The sequence below is a fragment of the Cephus cinctus genome, unplaced genomic scaffold (assembly GCF_000341935.2).
Source record: "Cephus cinctus unplaced genomic scaffold, Ccin1 Ccin1_scaffold0153, whole genome shotgun sequence".
Classification (NCBI taxonomy): domain Eukaryota; kingdom Metazoa; phylum Arthropoda; class Insecta; order Hymenoptera; family Cephidae; genus Cephus; species Cephus cinctus.
In genome coordinates, this window is record NW_014332881.1 from 358,104 (window position 1) to 374,480 (window position 16,377).

Below are 16,377 nucleotides of genomic sequence, written 5' to 3' on the forward strand. Positions count from 1 at the left end.
ACAAGCCCAGTTCACACCGCCGATAACCATAAAGCCACGATCACGCAGCTGCGATTATTACGTATAAAAAATTAATAATCGATCCAATCAAAGGTTATATCCCGGCATGCACTACTGGTGCTGTATGAGGGAAAAAAGGAATGGCGAACGAGATGCATTCAGTCGTGGATATGAACGAGGCTTAAGGTTTGTATTTTCATTGTCCCAAGGCGACGTACGTGTTTCACTCGTCTCGTGTATACGTGGTCGCTTCTCTCGAGCGAAATCGAATTACCGAATGATCGTCCGAGGATCCAGCAGGGACGCAAAGGATGCAAGGATGCATCTTCGCCCCTGGGCTTATCCAGGTGCACGGGAAGCGTAAGTGCATATCGGTGCACGTAGCAAAGCGCCAAAGTACTACGCACTAGCTTTGTACACCTACACCTACACCTTGGTCTGTCATTATAATACTTGTTGGTCCATTGCGTGCCGGCATGAGCTCTCGGCGCCCAAGCATGACCACACTCGGCTTCGAGATTATTATGCAAGTACTCTCGGGGCTCGCGTGCACCAAGTTCCGGGTCTGATTGTCCGTTTTACTTGGGTGCGATCGTTACTCGTTACACTTGCTCGACACCCAGGGTATATATGCATAGATAAGAGAAGCCCATTTTTTATTCGTCACCCCGAAGGCTTAATGGAGATTGCCGGTGAGTTTTCGAACGTGCGGTCGTTGAAAAAGAATCCACGTACTTGGATATTCTACGTACAGAGGCGCCACCGTCGCGGGAAATTCGAAATCAGCTCGGCGGAGCGCGGCGGTCGAAAGTTTCCATGCGCTTCGATAGGCAGTTCCGAGTTTCTCCGCAACATGGCCGACGGCGCTGGTATAGCGGCGATAGACCAGCAGTTGATTTATTATTAAATTACTTGAATGATAATCGATCTACGCTTTATGAGCGATGGTACGATCTTCGTTGAGTGAGTTAGTTGCGTCACGCGTGTGTATAAATATATATGTATATAGGAGAGCAACAAACGGCAAGAACAACAACAACGGTTAACGACGTAAACCGTCATTCTTTTTTCTACTCGCCAGTCGAACCGAGTACCATTTCAAGCGTATTATTAGTCGCCGACACAGGTGTTATTTTCTATTTGAGATTTTATTTATGTGTCGGCCAAGGCGATAAATTTGCATGGGTCTAAGGACTTCCTGGACAGATCGTATATCGAAGCCACCTTTTCCAACCTACGAAGAAACGGCGCGCCTGCATTCCGATCCTGTGTTAAAGCTCCCTGAAAGCTACGTTGTCTTACGGTATGTTAAAAGTTTCGTTACGGGAGCGCTTTGAGAATCACTGAACCAGGATGATTAACGCTATCGTTCCCCAAGGATATAACGATTTTCGATTTTTCTGTTTTAACACTGTTTTCGTGGTAGACCAGAATCCCAAGAAGGGATACCCGCAAACGGCTGACGCAATTTACCAGGGACACCCAAGAACGACTCGCGGCTCTCCGACTTTCGTAAGAAATCTTTGTGCCCGGTCCGCACGCTTAACTGGCTTAATAATTGCACTCCTTATACGTGGAGCCGCTATAATTGTTTTACATAATCAAGATGACTCGATTCGGTCTGATGCACCGGCCCGACGCGCTGCCAGGAAAATTCTGCGGATAAAGAGCAAAGTATAATGATCTCGTTGCAAAATCTTTTTTTTTTAAACATCGAGAAAAAAAATTTTTCAACGTCTTATTTGCCCAATTAAAAAATTTTTATCGTGCAAAAATTGTGCCACTGCGTGTGAGAAAATTTTTTGTGCGCAAAACATTTTGACTGAAAAAATAATTGTTGTGTTCTAATTTCTGTAAAATCGTTTCTAACAAGCGACTGAGATCGCTTCTGTCGCTCTATGCCATACCGATGCCTGTACTTGTCGTCCTATAAGCGATTGGATGTTATTAGACGCAATCAAAGGCGGTTTCTAACGACACTGAAAGTGCGACGAGTCCTCGTCCGTTGCGGCGCGTATACATGTAAGCGAAGGATGGGCGACGTGAGAGGTCGGCACCCTTTGAAAAGTCGGCCGTGTCGCGTACGCCGTCTCGTGGGAACGAGCGACGGGTCTGTTAGAGTCGCGAAATCGAAGCATACGGTTCGCGATTTGTGGACGCGCCTTGAGCACGTTATATTAGAAGGGCAGAGAGGGGAACGATATACTTAGCGGATAATTACGCGGGAGCGACAAGAAAAGGCGAGCGGAACTTTTGAAAGGAGAAATAGAAGTCTCGGTTGGTACTGACTTGGAATATATATATATATATATATATATAAACCGAGTGAGATTACAGCATTAGAAGAGGACCAAAGTTCTAATATGGATTAGAAATGGCAGTCCATGGTCCAGAATCTTCAAGATCCTTCGCCGTGTACGTGTTACGTGGGGAAAGTACGGGAGGTGATGCTGGGGCTACTGTAACGATCGGAACCACGGACTGGCTATAAATCATCTCGCTAACCGGCAATACTGTGCCGTGGGATTAGCCATTATTCGCTCGATTGCTTCCACTTATTGCCAGGATATTTAGAATCCTTTTTTCATCTTTGATTGATGCAGATTTACGGCCGTTTGCACGTGAATATGAAAACCATAGATATATTTGGGTCGTGGCATAAGACTTCAATTTTGACAAATGGACCATATAAGATTTTTTTTTTCTTTTTTAGATTTTTACCACGTGATACAAAGAAAATAAATATATTACGCTGAACTTTAGTCGAGTATGTAAATTAGATTTTTTCATAATTATACAAAATTTTTTAAAATAAATCCAGCCAAGATTTAAGAACCGTTAGATCTTTACGACGGTCGAAGACAATTTTCATGGACCACACAAGCTGCCCAGTATCCTTGGACAGAACGAATGTATATATGGTACTGAGATGACTGCCAGGATTTAACTCCAGCATCCAGCACTGAATCGCTCGTTTAGGATGAAAAGGATTGGTCCGTTGGAACGACTACGTGGGTGGTAAGGACGATCTCAGGACTGGAGGATTAGGGGGGAGGGGTGGTCCTTGAGAAGATGCTGGACCACAAGAGTTTGCAGTGTAGACAGATCTATCTGACAAAAATATATATGCATCTAATTCTCGTATAAATATTAAATGCAAATAACCTTGTTTGTTTAAGATAAAAAAAAATTGCCCAAATTGGTCCAGAGGATTTCACAAATTTAAAACATGACGAAACACAGATCCCGAAGATATGCCAACCGTACATATCTCAATTTCAAAGAGATCGACTATACAGATGAATTATCAAGATGAAACTAGGAGTCAAGAAATACGATCCGATCATTTGCATAATCCCGCTGGACCTCCCAAATGGAGTCGGACTACCGTATAGAAAAAAAGGTCCCACGTTACGTCATCAAAAAAAAAAAAAATGCAAGAGCCCAGGTCAAGATCTTCGTACCACGGGTACAGTGAGCGAACCGCGTCTAATTAAGCAATGAGAAAAGGTGAGAAGAGGTCACGGATAAATTTTAAATAAAAAAAAATATAAAAAAAATAAAAATCCAAGATAACGGCGCCGATCGCGACAGGAAGTAAGAAAACTCCACGATGGTCCGTCCCGCAGCCACCTGGAGGAATGTAGATGTGTTATCTGAGTCTGTGCCCGGGTCTCAGTGACATACCTTCCACCTTCCGACCTTTTACCTTCCCCACCTTATAACGTCCCGTACGATTTATTATCCGTATGCCCAGCGCGTTAAGACCCAACCGACTTCGGCAAACGCATTGACCATGATCTTCTGTATACCTGTCCCGCAGATGCATTTCTACGGGGCATGCATATTCATACAAGACCGCGCATGCGCATTACGCGCCTAATTGAATGCCCCGTGGAAAAGTCTAGGGAATTTTTTTTCTCCGCCACTTCAACGTTCCCAACCCATCAGTCTCTATGGCAGCTCGGTATCGAAGGTGTCTGTACAAATAAAAGGCTATCGACAGGCGTGGTCTTGACAAATAATACGATATTAATAGATACACAGTCTAACGACTGACACGGACCACCAACGAATTGCCTAGGGACTTTGGCGCCCAGGTTGAATAACCTACCCACTGACACAGTACGTGCAACTATACGTAGGACTCTTACGTTCGTCCTGGAGTTCGTAGAGTATCGGGTTTCGTCGTTGGCGAGGTCTCTTTATGTCGTGTGAAAAGAGGTCGCGAGATCTGACCCCGTGAAGCGACTCCGATTCCATAAAGACCCGTCCACAGGTACGGATAGACATTTATTCGACAGATAGCAACAAGAATAACAGATCGGTCGTACACTCCAGACTGATATATATACGTCCGCGACCCCGTCCGTCAGTCACAGTGGGAAAATTACGCGCGTTCGAAAAGTTTCAAGATGGCGCAACGAGCGCGAAATTTCAAACTTGTTAGAATCTAATTAGACCCGGTCCGAGTCGCCCGTAGGGGTTTTCTTGGATACCGAACCGCCAGTGACTGGCGAGTCTTTCGCGTAGGATGAATCAGCCTGGCCGGTACCCAGGTACGCTGGGATCGCTCAAGGTCAATGACCCCACTGCTCCCTCCTTGCCCCCAACTCACAATCCCGTAATTGTTTAACGCACTCGATCGCGTTGTGCGAAACATCGCCAAAGTCGGGGCCCCATTCATTCGGAAGTCTCGATCGAAGATTTTCATACTGCTTCGAGCTAGTATTATTAGAAATGAGATGAGGCCGCGAATGGACCATCAAAAAGCCGCACGACAAGAACCGCATTGTGGCCTTTAGCTGTACACGACTCTTCTGGTTCGAGCGAGCAGATAAGAGCAAAAATTTATAATGGACTTGAGAAATAATAAAAAATATATATACGAAGAAGCCGATCTGCATGTTTTATTACCATCGTTTAAATCGGATATAACAACGGCAACAAAATTGCTGTTTTGGCTAACAGTGTAAACTCAATTTCAACGAGCTCATCGAGTACTGCAGGTCAGGTACGTACGATTAAAGGGTTTTACAGGGTGAGATAAGTTGATGGGTAAAAAATTTTTTTAATTACTCAAAACGAAATTACGAGTGTATTTTGTTATTTCACCACCTTTTACGGCTTCTGAAATACGTACGTATCTATCTTCTAATGTTTCTATGTTCCTTCTGTGTATCCAAGCTTGTTTTCCTAGTTAGACTATGGTAATAGAAGTCTGCTAGGTCTGCCAGCTGGATTTAGTACCGGGGAAGACCATTGCCTGGCGCTGCCAGTTTAAGCATATATATATATATATATATAATATGTACCAAGGAAGAGGTCAAAGTTGAACGACGTAGTTTCCGGTGAAATTAATGGACATCAACGCGACAATTACTTTGAGCGCAGCTAGAAATTCTCCCGAGGCAACAAACTGCGCCTGTAAGAAGTTCCCTCTGAGTTTCTCAAAGATTTATCATTGCTTAGAAGCCAACCAGATACAGATATACCGACCAGATTATAATTGTAAATACGTTATCAGTAGATCTAATAGCAACAAGTAAAATAGCCATAGAAATATTTTGCATCGGAGCAGCGATTCATATCTCTCTCCTTAATCACAGGTGCACTGATCTACCTATGTTAATTAGGTCTAATAAGTTTTCAAAAAAAAATTTTTTTTGAAATTTTTTTTTTTCTTAAATTCACAACGGATACTTGTTAACGCATTTTTCTTACCGTCGTCTGTCTCGACCGTTGTGAACGGACCTGTAGCCACTCTGCTCTTGGTCCCTTCCACAACCGAGTTTGTCCTCCGGTTGCGAACTTTGAACCGCGAGTCAGTGTCTTCAATAGGAAAGTAACTGTACTGACCATCAGCCAATTTTCATTCTTTTATCCTACGGGAACGGTGCTTCCCTATATATATATATATATAGTAGTAGATATATAGGTATAGTGTGTATAGTATAGTATATATATAGCGGAGTAGATACGTGGTATACATATATATATCTATATATAGACTGAAAACGTGAGGTATCGATAATCAATGATCTAACGATACCTGCCACTTTTTTCTACAGTCTTAATAACAAGGTTCGATCAATCGGAAATAAAATCCCAATTCCGACGAAGTCGAGTTGCGACATCGTTAACTGCCTGAGAATAAAGCAGTGGGAAAAAAACAAAGTAAATAAAGAACAATTTGTGCGACCGATCGATTCGTTCTCTTCGTGAAATGTTAATGGGATTATTGAATTGGTGAATCTATTTTCATTTTCTACACGGGTCACGCGATTGATCTTTATTGGATTTACACGGCAGGTATATATTTTCTGATGAAAAAAAAAGAAGCGGGATTGCGTAATTAATAAAAATTTCGAAATAAATTTTTATTTTTATTCTTCTTATCATAATCCAAAATTACGAACGTCCTGCGTACACTCATTATTTTAATTCAAAATATTTTATCGACAACTCCGACTTAACGATCACGATTCCCTGACCCAGTTTTCATCTACCGATACCTAATCGTTATCAATCCCCAAGAGGAATCGGTGTAACGTTATTGATATTTGCGCAAGATTATAGCTCGGCCTGGTAAAACGTGATTTATTAACTCCGACTGATTGCGCCGTGATATACCTGACCTGCCTTGTTATCCTTATCGTTTAAAGAATAAAGGCTTATCCACAATGCGGGACTTCCTGCTTGCTACCAGTCTTACGTATACAAGGTGAGATAAGTTCGCTTGGACTCGTCCTACTTGAAAGCCGCGATAAAACCGGGATAAGCATTGGCAATGATACTCGAAAGTTCACCGCCGATCCGCCCTACGCGCGCGAAACTTAAAGGAGCGTTCACAATGAAAAGAAAAAATTCAACGGACGACTCGTATGAGTATTTTTGCGGGAAAAAAAATTTTTTTTTTTTTAAATTTGTTTATAAAATAAAATAATTTTTTGTTGAAAAAGGAACAATACCCGTATATAAATACATATGCGTATGCCTACGTACGTACGTGCACGCGACTGGTATCGCGATATCTCATAGGCGGTGGTCGCTATTAAAGGTAGATTGCGCTTTCTCGGTGGTCTACCTATGGGGTTATTACCAACAACCTGCCACCCAGAGTCTGAAGTGGGTGTGCCTGGTTTCATGGTTACCCGGTTGGTTGTCTGGTCCTTATGAACAAGCATGTATGTAAGTAGCAGCAGCATCCCGTTCTTATATACCAAGGAGAAGAATAATGTGCATAGTAGGTCCTATGGAGGTAACTAGGTATATCCTGTGATCGAGCAATTCCATGCGAATGGTATGCGATTCATTCGTCCCGAGATATATATATATATAACTCGTCGAGATCCCACAATTCCATCGGTGCTTCAGAATCGCACTACACTAAGAGGCATAAAATGCCCACGCAAAATTCAAGAAAGCTTAAAGGTCCAATATGTTTACCGCGTATCGGTCTGAAATGGAAAAGTTAAAGCTGCGACTTGAGATCCGAATATAATTTGAAACGAGTGAAATTATACTAGTCAATAACTCGCGCGAGACGTGTACTTTTGTTAATCGCAACGAACCGTAACGAACGACCGAGCGATGAAATATTTGACGCTAGCCACGCCGTAAAATTATACGTCAGAGACGCGAACCATTCGTTGTGTGCATAGAAATCGCGAGGATGTTTCACTTTCCAAAGTTGGCGTATTGAAAAAAAAAAAGAAGAAGGTGAAAATCACCACCCGAGTGACACATAACAGAGGAGCGAAGGATAAAAGGAAGATCCGGCGGTTAGGAATGAAAGGAATCCATTGTTAGGTACTGGTTTCTTTTATCGGTCTACGTCGCGCATGCGCGCTGACTCGTCTCGTTTCAGATGGCAGCACCTGCGCCTAATCGGATTACTCGGCTAAAAAGCGTTAAGGTTCACGGGTGAAGTCATACGCCGTGGACGATTAAAGCGTGCAGGAGGCATAGGCTACAGGTTCACCGGGATACGCGTGTACGTAATATATACCTGCTGCACTCCACCGCCCGTTCCTGACGCCCGGTATACGCGATGAGACTTTATCGGCTGAGATATGGTCTACGGTAAACGCTTGGGTTATGTTTGACATGCGCGCGCGGCGTATTTGAATGAAATACCGGCGGCCGGGAATACGCTTTGGATTTAATGCCGTCTGCCGTTGGCTTTCTTGTTTATCTTCTATTAATAAGAGCCTGCTACGGGACTCGGGGGGTATGAAGTTAATAAATACAAAAGTATACGTAGTTAGCAGGATAATCATCGCTCGTCTCGTGGGGTCCCCGTAAGTACGACGTGCCTGTACGTGCTGCTACTTTTTCTTGCCTTTCGTTCTATATATATATATATACAGCCAGTAGCTGGACGATGGTAACGAGAGGAAAGACTCGAGGCTAAGGTGAAAGAGAAAAACAGGGTATTCGACAGGATAACTTAAGAACGACGATCCTTTACGGGATCACGGAAGAATTTTGTCCCCCGCGAAGAACTGTGAATCAGGTAAAAGACATAATGAAAATTTGGAGGTTACTTTATGCTTTCATACTGAATATTCTAGGCGCGCTCTTAACGCTCGAACTTTGTCAAGGACATCGAAAGCGAAAATTGCTTTCCCGTACGCAGGACTCGACAATGGCTACCGAGTGATCCTTTACTCGGAATTGCACATTAAAATGCCGTTCCACGTGATTGCTGGGATCGGCATCCTGAAGATGCGTGTCTTCCAGGAACTTCTTCTGGGTGCATGTAGACATAGCAGGGAGAGTACGAAGACAGAGGGAGACTGCGTTCGTCGCTGGATGAAAAGGAAAAAGAAAACCCGGCACTCAGGAGCAGCAATGCATCAACGTGTTGGCAGCGGCAGGACGAGTGCAGTCGAGTCGCGTGGCCTTCGACGTGCAGCGAATGCAACGTCGGTAAAGGCTGGGACCGTCACGGTGGAAAATCTAAATGAAATCCATTTCGAATTCAGGTGCCATTCGAGTGCCCCGAAGAACATCTTAGAGCTCCACCTCTTTTGGTCGAAACTTGTGGCGGTAGGCTAGATTAAAGAAAAGAAGCTGGAACCGCCGCAACAAACAATAAAAAGAAACTAAGAAACCCAAACAGGATTTAGGAGCTGATCGAGTGCTCCAAAAATATGCAGCGGCCAGACTTGGAGTTCATCCTCTTATCCAAAAACCAAGTCTTACCTAGCTTTGGCCCACAAGAGAGAAAAGTACCTTCCCACGTGAAAATTAAGGCGTCTCCACACTCGGAATTTATTCTAGAATTGAAGACCTTCCGAAATACACGACACAGTCTTAATTAGGACACCTGATTGGCTCCTAAGTAGATTTTAATTTTGCAATATATTTTACTTCGATTTTTCATTTTGGCGATTCCACCTTTATTGACGTGGGAATGCAGGTTGGTTGCAATTAAACAAAATTTTTTTAAATCAAATTCTTCTATCTTCTTAAAAATCGGCAAAGTGACCGTACACCGTTCGAAAGGTACTTTGATAATTTTTCGGGGGGAAAAAAAAAAATTCAAATTTCCAAAAAATTACACAGAGACATAAAACCCAAGTGGACATTCTCAACCGGCTCAACGACACTTTCTCAACGACTCCCAACAAGAAATTCCTTGTATTTGTCAATCCTCTCCACAGGCATCTACGACTGCCATGAGAATCAGCCCCAGTGTCGACTTCCTGTCGGCGCGCAGCCAGCAATCATGAAATATGTATCGTACAACGTCCACCACTAGGATAGAAGCCGCTGGATTAATGAACCATGACAGGCGCATCTTTTTGTCGCGAAGCGACTATTGAGCGTTCGCCTTTTTGTCGAGAGGCACCCTGACGTTGATACCAGTCATTACAAATTGATCCCCATCAATAAAGCGACCGCCGTCGCGTTCCCATTGGCAGAACGAAGTGACGTCACGGATAATCAAACTACTTATCATAATAATTCGGACGTCACTTCCTCTCGCACACTTAACCCGATAAGTCCCAAAAGTGACCAAATGACAATTTTTTTTCAAGGTCACCATACATATCCCCACGTAAGCACATCACTCGATATATCGATATCTCAAGACTTCACGAGACTTCGACTTAATTCCATCGCTTAACCAGACTGCAGCTACATGGATACATACCCCTCCACTTTCTCCAGGATTCACCTTCAGCCCATCTCGAGGCTCTTTATTGCTCCATTAAGGCACGATCGCATCGGTATATTAACTCCGACTAACGCGAATCGGCCACCTTTTACGCGAACCCCGTGTTCCTTCCTGGATAATTGAGATGGTCGCGTGGCCGTTTCTATGTGGCAGCAACTACAAGAAGTGCTACACGGCTATATCGTTACTACGACACCAGTATATATATATATATATACACCATGTGAGAAACGATCGGTATCCGTTAAGCACGTTACAAGATCTCCGATGAGACCCAAAAGACTATTCAGTCCCATAGCAAGTACTTGTAGGCCCAGAGAAATATCCTATTCCAGGCCTTATTCAAGAGCACATGGACAAAGGGGAAGAAACTGTAAACGCGGCCAAATTTCTACGAGCATTCCGATCCTCATTTTCGTCTATACCAAGATACGTCTCAGTCGGTAATACAGAATTTCTCTTTTCTCCTCCATGCTCTCCAGATCGAAAGCGACAGTTCTCCTTTGAGAGGCGACAATGGGCCAGTCGCGAAAGGACGACAAGACCCGATATCGTTACGTGGGTAAAAGTAATATTCCGACAATGAACGAAAAGAAAGGTTTTCGAGCCCCTTTGACCCCGTAGGTAAAAGAGGTATGCGAATTTTGTTCCGGCATTATTTCTCAGGATAATAAGAAAATAAGATTATCGAGAAGTCATCGTTACTTTTTATTTAATTAGTTTAAAAAATTTCGATAAGTTTCAAAGTTTCCACGATCCTGGATCCATATACGTATATACAATCGATGGATCGTAAGTATATCGTTTCCCACGGCTGACAATGCCCAATGCAGATATATCGAGATCGGTCAGGGAAACTAGAACAGTAGAGTCATAGTATATTTTTATCGGGTCCTACAGTCCCATAAGGCTCATATAGAATATGCGCTGCGTTACCGTAGACGATATACAGGGTATACGTTTGAGCATCGAGAGGGCCCCAAGCCTCTGTGATCTGGGACCGTGCGATCGTGTGACGGCCTCGTGTCGACCGGTCACGGTCTAAGGCCCCTTCGGGACATAAACGGGACTAAGGCAGTACCCACACCAAAGGCATCGTCGTATCGTCGATCCTCGCGAAGCAGGAAGGATATTTTATACAGGGAAGCACCACTGCGGAGCCTGATATCGCTACAGGATCGTTTTTACGAAAGATAACAAAGACAAGAAAAAGTATTCGTAAGGCCCTAGAGCGACGCACAGAGCAAATACGTGGATGCGAAGCGATATGGCCGTTATAGAAATTTTAAAAAGCCCGCGTCTTTCAGGCGCGTACAAACGAGGCGCATGCGCGCCTGTATGTATCTCTAACTATGCGGAGCACTGACACGGGTGGTTTGTCATTCGTTCCTGAGGCTCCGTCATGTCGAGACCCGGCGACGCCACCTACGTCAATGTCATGTTAATGAACTCTCCTTGGGGCCCGTGAGGCCCGCGATTATTTTACCCCGTGCGAACGGTATCTTACTTGGGACCAGGACACGGTGTACATGCACTATAGATATAGATAGACAACTACCCGAGAGGAAATTTATTCAGGCTGCCTGAGTTTCCGTCAGGCCCGGGTCAGGTTTTGGGAAGGCCGGCCTGTTCCGGCTCGCCTGCTCTCAGCTTTATCCGGACCTAAACTAATGTCGGTACGTTTGCCTGATCTGGCTTACTTTACGTCAGCCTCGTTAAGTCCTGACGTTATATTAATACGCTCCACCCGATCAGGCCTTAGTCAGGCGTTATTCAGAGCTGCCGGTATTAGGTGTGAAATCAGGCAATACTGAAATCGCCCTAATATGAAACTATATACATGTAATACAACCACCGGCCACCAGAGGGACAGGGATACCCGAAAGCAAAAGTGGGTCACTGAGCCGATATCAAGTATGTATACATTCAATAAAAAAATACAGTAAAAGTAGTATATATGTATACCATTTTCTTATTTATTACTGAATAAATAATATTCAAAAACATTCCGAGATATTTCATGGTATTTTTTATTTATTATGAACATTTTTATATAGAAACTATCATTCGGGTTCTCTCCCGACCCTGATACATCGTATTCCGGCTGTAATCCGGCATGCAGTCCGGCCCGGATCAGAAGCCTGATCAGGGCCTGCTTCGCAGTAGCGTTAAACCCCGGATAAGGGCCTCCTGAATCGGACTTATCTGGGCCGGATGCCGTTTTAAGGCACACTTTATCAGGGGCGGATCTGAGCCTGAATAAATGTCCACTCGGGTAGCTGGTTATATGGGTATATAAGTACTGTGTATATAGTGTGTAACTGCCGTTGAGAAACCATGCGGAATTGTCTCCTTCCCTAATGCGGAAAGCATCTACGAGGTATCACGAGGTGGAGCGTCTTCTTGGTGTATACCTCACGAGACTTATTCCTCCAACAGCGTTCACTCGAGGAACAACTGATTAAATACCAGGACAATTAGCATTAACGAGTGATTACAAGAGCCCGAAACGCGGTAAGGTAAGGTGGTATAAGGTCAGGAACTTGGCGAGAACGACCTCCGATGGTAAAAGGTCGGGTCTGGGAAGTTAGCCCCCCATAACTCGAAAATTCTGGTTCCGTTGTTTGTTCTGAGTTGTTCTAAGTTTGTTCTATAATGTTCCAGAAAAACTAGTTTCTCAATTGAAATTTGTAGCGGTGAGGCGGGAAACACAGTTTTTTACCGGAACCCCCCATTTATGGAAAATCAAACGTTTTTTAGTTGTTCCAAGTTGTTCTAGTTGTTCTAAACATTGTTCCAAAATATTAGTACTGCTAAGTGAAGAATACTCGAATGGGATCAAAAAAACCGTTTTCTATATATAAAATCGTTCTACATTGTATAGTTCCGATTTCCAATCTTGTTCTACATTGTTCTAAGTTAGTTGCTATTATCCGATTGCTATACAAATCTAGAACAATCATCGATAGACCCAGAACCTAGGAAAACCTAGGAAAACCTAAAACAACCTAGAAAAACCTAGGAAAACGTAGAACAAGCTGGAACAACCAGGAATAACCTGCAAATCATTCGAAATGGTCCTATATTCACATGCTATTCTGAGAGCGTTCGTCCTTCTCAGCTTTTCCAGTGTTTCCCTGGTTTTACTTGTCTGTCCTGCCTCATCAACCTAGAACAACCCAGAAAAGCCAAGAACAACCTGGAACAATCTAGAACAAGCTGGAGCAAGAAAAAAAACTTTGATTTTCCGTAAATGGGGGGTTCCGGTAAGAAACTGTTTTTTGCGCATCACCGCTACAAATTTCAATTGAGCAACTTGTTTTTCTGGAACAATATAAAACAAACGTAGAACATCTCAGAACAAACAACAAAATCGGAATTTTCGAAATATGGGGGGCTAACTTCCCGGACCCTAAAAGGTCACCAGACCGGGTTGAAGTACATATATAAGATTTATGGCAACTCGGTCGGTAATGCAGGAAGCGCGAAAATATACGAAGACTGACGACGATACGTTCTGATCCAGTTACATGGGGTATTCATCGATAACACTGTACCCAGTTTGTTGGTGCTAATGTATACAGTCGACGATCAACGAGTATTTTCAATCTTGTAGTCTATGGCCGAACCTGTTATTACGGTATCGTTTGTGGAGTTGATTTCAGCACTAGGTATCTATAGACATCGGCTGCTTACTTTGCGAAGGTATCCCCCGAGCTATTTTTCGAAATTCACCGTTTCTTACGTTTAAATGATTTAAGGGTGGGAGGGAAAAAAATTATTATTTTAAATCCCCACTTCCTTCATTCATAACCTGATCCCTTTGTGTGTATGCCTAGCTTAGGGAATTCAATCGCCGTCCCGTGGCAGCACTGTCGCTTTCCGATTCCACGGCGCGTGACTATACGGACTACGCCATAGACTAGGCGGATATATAGTTACGTATATCGCATTAAAAATCGCTAGTCAATATCGCATTGCACTTAGGGTAATCGATGCGATAGGATCAATGCTAGATAATTATGGAACTGAAATTCAAGTATGAATATCAATTGTCATGTGTCATGGCGTCAGGTTCGCTTTCATCTGACCGTCAATTTTTATCGCTGATTATACTCATTGTCGTAGGCATATGGTACACAGGAGGTATCCCCGGTCGGTGCATCTTGGTCTTGAATAATTTTTCTTATGAAAACAGGAGAAAATTTTTATATTTTTTTATTTAAAAATATTGACGCAGGACACTGCACGGAATCGCGACGGCACGCGACCGTCTTGTGATACAACGTCCCACGTGACCCCGCCGTCCCGACGGCCGTCGATAAATCAAAATCAGAAAGTCCAGAGAACAGTTTATGAATTATTCATTTGTTTCTACCCGTTAAATCATCCACGCGTACAACCAGACTTACACTGCTACGCGTGACGGAGATGCGATCTCTCTTTGAAAATTCCATATAAGTTTTTGGTAAAATTAATTTTTTGTCTCTCTCGTTGGCACTCGAAAATTATCGTCTCAATTTCGAGTGACGGTAAAATTTTCATTTTTTCTCCAGACACTCTGGTTCTCAATTAAAGAATTTCTCATTGGACATATATGTCTTATGAATCCTATGAATTTAGTTATCTCGATTCAAGTGCAGCAGCTACATATTCATGGACGAACTGATTTGCTGGGAACCGGCCATAATGCAGCATCCCATCTTGGTCCATTCTTATGAACGTGTATATGTGTATATACAGCAACCATTCCTCTTCCTCTAGAATACAGATGGGATAACTCATCGTAATATATTTTTGCGACCTTTATGCTCGGTTCATAGCCATAATTTCCTATAGGAGCGTCCAATAACTTATTTTAATAATCATTCACAGAGATGCTAATCACAGATGTATTAGGGATGCTGGGAAAATTCATTAGCTATTCTGCCTCGTGCATCTGTGCACAGCCTCGAGAGCGGCCAGCGCGAGAAGACGGTTTCACGCGTGGGAAGATAAGCGAATGAGATTGAAGGTGTTTAACAGAGTCGATCGGTCTTCGAGCAATTGTTCAATTGAACCTTAACGACAGTCACACGGGTTACAAATAGCCATTGTCTTTAAGGGTGGAACGAGAGTGGATGCTTCAGTGCCATAATGAATTAAGTCTCTCTCGAGTGTTATCAACTGTTATCGTCGTGTGATTCGCGAGGTTGATGGAAATTAAAAATTACAAAAAAAAGGTACGAACGAACGGACCTTTACTACTCCAAGTTATCCGGGGTATCAACCCTATGAATAAAATTGGACTCGAGTAAAATCAGCAGCCATTACGGCACCCAAAGTCAATGTCCGTGCGAAGTCCCCCGATATTCGGTCCGCAGGCCAATTATAGAATTTCGTGAGAAGTCGAAACCGCGGCAAATGGTCTTACGGAATAGCGCGGTCTTGCGTCGAGAAAAGTTAGCTAATGTTAAATTTAGCCAGGATGCACCTTCAGACCTTGGGGACAGTGCACCCGAATGCACTGCGCATAATCCTAATATTAAACAGTACAAGAGGGTCGCGTCGATCTCGAAGTCAAAAATGAAATGACAGGTGTCAAAAAAAAAATTTCCAAAATTTCCCACCGCAAAATTCGACATAGCTAAAAAAGACTGTATGCATGAAAAAAAAAAATTTTCAAAATCAATATCCCTTATCTCATCGACTATACGATCCTAAAGGCGGTAACAGTAGCACCGAATCTTTTACTGTACCCACAATGTAACTATACCAAAAGCACAAAGAGTCCCAATCGGACATAAACGACGTATCTAATCTCGATCTCAGTCCCATAAAAGGATACAACGGTATAACAGAACCAGAATTGGAAGACCCGACCGTAACAGATTCTTCTAATCTGAAATGTCCACCAAGGACGTCCTTTTGGGCACTAGGGTGGTCGGAAAGGATCCTTTTGTAAATCGCGACCTTATTCACGGTCCCTTCGGTTAATTATCCGTGATCGATCGCAACGGATCCAAAATGATTTTGGGGCCTTGCACAAAGCTGATCGTGCCAAGGGATTACAGGAACGTGAGCAGAATGAAAATTTTTTTAAGAAATTCCAAAGCATGCAAATTTACCATATACCCTTTCCACCCCAATTGAAGTCTACCCCCCCCCCCCCCCACCCCCGAAATCCTCCTCCTCCTCCTTCACCACGT

At 43.3% G+C, this 16,377-nt stretch overlaps 1 protein-coding gene and 1 long non-coding RNA gene across 6 annotated transcripts in view; one reads left to right on the forward strand and one right to left on the reverse strand.

Moving 5' to 3' along the window:
- The window catches only part of LOC107263348 (puratrophin-1), a 131,815-nt gene that overhangs the window by 65,651 nt on the left and 49,787 nt on the right, over positions 1–16,377 (reverse strand). The gene's annotated exons all lie outside the window — the stretch shown is intronic.
- LOC112493761 lies at positions 2,733–3,445 on the forward strand. The gene is made up of 2 exons (XR_003058473.1): positions 2,733–3,018; positions 3,180–3,445. It is a non-coding gene; the product is annotated as an uncharacterized LOC112493761 (long non-coding RNA).